Genomic DNA, 4418 nt, shown 5'->3' on the forward strand with positions numbered 1-4418 from the left:
CCAAGACCTGAATGGTAATGTGGCATGCCAAGAGAGAATGGCTGCTCTCCAACATGAGGGGCTGCTCGAGGCCGAAATCTTTGTTTTTCCAATCAGATAAGCATGAGGTATTTATGATTTTGTATATGCCAGGCACTAAATTATAGACTGTGCCTTAAAATCTGAGTGTGGGAGGGGGGTGCCTGGGTGGCTCAGTTGGTTAAGCGTCTGCCTTCGGCTCAGGTCATGACCTCAGGGTCCTGGGATTGAGTCCCACGTTGGACTCCCTGCTCAGCAGAGAGTCTGCTTCTCCCTCTCCCTTTGCCCCCCCCCCCAATTCATGCTCTCTCTCTCTTTTTCACTCTTTCTCTCTCTTTCAAATAAATAAAATCTTTTAAAAAACATCTGAGTGGGACAAGAAGTCAGATCATTGCTGCCATACACTGAGCACTTTCTGTGAACAAGGTGATTTGTGCTAAGAGTTTTACCTACACCCTCTTAATGAATTGTATAACCATATTTGTCCTAGGTGTTATCACCTATATGAAAAACAAGGTGGAGAAAGGTTGGGTACATTTTCTAGGTCATTCAACTAACAAGTGAAGAAATTAAATTCGAACATACACTTAGCTAACTCAAGAGGGTGCTTTCAACCACTACACCACACTGCCTCCCCCTTAAAAAAATAAATGATAGGCCAGAATCACATGATACTAAGTAAAAGGAGGTCACAGAAAGTAGAGTTCCCGGTAGGCTAGACTAGCCACGGGCTATAGAGTAGAAGGGAGGCGTCCATAAAGAACATCTAATCCCAGATTTCTCAGACCTTTTTTTAAAAAAATGTGGTAAAAATCATATAACATAAACAAAATATGGAATGCTTCATGCAGTTGCATGGCATCCTTGCAAAGGAGCCATGCTAATCTTCCTAGCGTCATTTCAGCTTTAGTATATGTGCTGCTAAAGCAAGCACTCTCAAACTTTTTAACTTCCAACCCACAACGTGAAATGTAGTTTACATCATGACCCAGGAAACACATGCATAAATAACTGCAATGAAATTCTACTACACAATACTTGCCCTAATGTATGCAGTGCAGTCCATTTTTCTACTATGTTTTATATCTTTAAAATAATTCTGGTTATGGTCTATTAAATAGACTTTATGACCTAGAAATACTGGTCTAGGAACCTCAACAGATGGGATAATTGAGACCTAGAGATGCCTTGGGTACCTAGCACAATGTCTTGCAAACAGTAATTCTAAGTGTTTTTGTTTTCTTTCCTTAGGTGACTCAGCACACCCACACAGCACCTCAGTGGCAGAGCTGGGATGGAACCCAGATTTCCTGATTCCCAATCCAGAGTTTTTCTTTCAAGGAAAGTTTGTCAAAGAGGGACTCTCCCATGGCAGAGTTTCTTCACAGGTGTGGGTAGAAGTAGGAGGAAACAAACAGTGAAGTTGTGGAAGACTCACACTGCCCCATCCCCCAGTGGGCCTTGCCCAAGGTCACCGGGTGCTAGAATGAGCTAATATAGCCGTCTAATTCCAAATTTGAATGAGCTAATATAGCTGTCTAATTCCAAAACTGATGCTTTTCTCGGGTTCTCTATACTGGTTGCTCTGTGAAATCTGGGAGCTCTTTAACATGACTAATGTCCAGGCTACACTCAGATTGATTTCATCTGATTAGTTAAGGATGGGGTATGTTCTAAAAGCTCCTCAGGTAATTTTAATACACAGTGACCATCTCAATAAGAAGATATCCCTTAAAACTGTTCCTGCTTATTCTTTAAGCTCCTGCCAAAGTGCCTCCCTCCCGGCCTGATAGCATCCTGACTCAAATTCACAGTCAAAAGTAACTGCCTTTCTATTATTGTATTCATCCAGCCCTCCTAGAGCCTTTTATCCTGTGTTTATCCCCGGCCAGATGATGCACTTAGCGAGTGCGGAGCTTATGCCTTACTCATCTTCGTATCCAAGCATGCAATAAATATTTACAGAATGCCCTTTGCTCAGATGGTTCGTCTTCCTCAAACAACCCAGACCTCCAAACTCTACCGTGATTCAACTGTAACTCCTAATGAGGGTGATGGAAATTCTCCCCAGGATCAGTCCTACTAAGGACAAGAGGGACGCTCACTGTAGGAGCTGGAGACTCCTGACCAGGGAAGACAGCAGTCACTAAAGGCAGTGAGACTGCAGCATCTCTTCTTGTGTGTCTGGGCTTTCTCCCCCCATCTTCCTCCTGCAGTGTCTCCTCCAGCCTTTCAGATTTCTGACAAGGCAGTGCAGCCCAGTGTGCAGAACCCTGGACAGGAAGTGGGAAAGACGGACTTCCTGTCCTGGTCACGACCATCAGCGCGTTGTGCGGTAGAACTCACTTTTCCGTTTTGTTAGCTGAGAATGACAGCATTCCTAACTAAATTGTCACCCTCTGCTTCTGTCCCCTTGGGGATTATATAAGAACTCATATATGAAAACAAGCTTCGTTCGGGTCCTTGAGCTTTTCTGAGGACAGCTTTGTATAAATATAAGATACCTTTTGTTATTGTTTATAGCCCAAGGGATTTGCGGAAAGAAGTTGAGAGCCAGCGACGCTCTTTTTTATAGGCAGAAAATAGCTGCTGGAAAAACAACCTGGTGTGTGGAGCACAATGTTCTTATCGAACAGACAGAATTATCTTTCCCAGGCAGCCATGAACACAGAACACCTGGTGCACACGTTTCCTGCCCCTTCACATATTTTGAAAGAAAGGGACCTTTACCCTGACCTGTCAAGCAGTGATCTTCGTGAACTTCTGTCCACAGACTCTGCGACAGTTATCTTGGCTTGCTGCTGTGGACGTCAATGGTAAACATAGCTGACCGTCACTTATGGGGCATCTTCTCCAGATAGCACTCAGAACTTATCAGATCCACACATGTGCGGTTCTTTTTCCTTAAAATGCAGCCACTGGATGGGTGAAGAGTCAGGGGCTTCCTACCACATTCTCCCAGCCCTGTTTTGGGTGCTGCTGAGAAAAACGGGGACCTTAAAGACTTGATCCTGACCCAGTGATTGTTTAAAATCTTTGCGGAAAGAAAACAAAATAAACCCACTGAAAACATTTAGCGAAAGATACAAATCTATCCGTAATAAGATTCACTGTCTACCTTAAAGACTCAAAGGTGTTTAAAGAAGGTAGAAATCAGTATGGAAAGCTTTATGAAGGACAAGGACACAATACACACAGGAGGTGCTCAATAATATTGGTTAAGTAAATAAAGGAAACTTGAAATGGGAAGAGCATGTGAAATGGCAGACGAAGGAGCAAATAACCATGGCTGGAAAAGCCATGTTGCACAGTGGTTTAAGTATTGACTGTGGAGTGAGGTGGATTGACCTGGGTATGGCACACACCAGCTGCGTTTCGGAGCAGGTTAAGTAACATCCCTAGCTCTACTCTGCTCTTTCATGAGAAGTGAGTACTAACAACACCTCCAGCATAGATTTCGGGGAGAATTGAATGAGCTAATAGAGGCAAAGCTCCTACCACAACGTTGGGCATATAGTGACTGTTCAAACAGTATTTGTTCTTGCTGTCGTTGTTACTATAAGGGAAAATGTGAACAAGGGCGGGGATTACTTAGTCTATAATAAAATAATCAAAATAGTTGGTATTAAGTGTGATTCATGTGAATTTGAGCAGACAGAACCTGCCCCCATCAGCACTGTGAAGGAACGAAATATGTATTACCGCCTCAAGCTTGATTTCTTGCCTTGTCCTTATTTTAGCACCCTCCCCACCCCCACTGCCTCTGTATCCCCACCTTGCCGCAACGAGCTCACAATCCTCCTTCTTTGTCCTCCATCCCCACGGATCCCCTGCCTCCCCTCACCCAGGGCTGGATGAGAGCCTGGTGAATCATAAGGAAGGCGTCTGCAATAGTGGCCTTCAGGCAACAAGGACAGAATAAGGGGTCTAGGGACAGAGATTCTCTTGGATATTTCTTGATCCTATCAATTCCTAGATAGATAGATAGATAGATAGATAGATAGATAGATAGATATTCTATATATAGATAGCCAACCTCTCTCTAACATAAGAGGCACTCAGCAGGAGAATTTCAAGTCTTCTCCAGCCTTTGGAGTCTTCAACCCTTTGTTCCAGGTTGTTTAGATCCCAAAAGTTTGGTGCATAATAGATGCTTAAGAAATAGTTCTTGAGTGAATGAATGAGTTCTGTCTTCAATAATAGCATTTATTATGATGTATGCTAATTGTCCTACTTACTTCTTGGTTTCCTCCTCAGACTGTGAGCTTCTCAAAAGGGTGAAGTGAAGGGAAATTGTTTGTTTTGTATCTGTGTTCCCAGACTGTCACCCAGTGACTCATAAGATAGGCTTCAAGTAAAAGTTTGACAAATTAATGAATTTCTAATATATCTTTTTGCAA

The 4418-nt window shown here is 43.1% G+C and overlaps 1 non-coding gene across 1 annotated transcript; it reads right to left on the reverse strand.

The window, feature by feature from the left end:
• Positions 1 to 845: 845 nt before the first annotated feature.
• LOC113262573 (U6 spliceosomal RNA) lies at positions 846 to 952 on the reverse strand. The gene has a single exon (XR_003318856.1). It is a non-coding gene; the product is annotated as a U6 spliceosomal RNA (small nuclear RNA).
• Positions 953 to 4418: the final 3466 nt, after the last annotated feature.

Source organism: Ursus arctos, unplaced genomic scaffold, assembly GCF_023065955.2.
Source record: "Ursus arctos isolate Adak ecotype North America unplaced genomic scaffold, UrsArc2.0 scaffold_9, whole genome shotgun sequence".
Lineage (NCBI taxonomy): Eukaryota > Metazoa > Chordata > Mammalia > Carnivora > Ursidae > Ursus > Ursus arctos.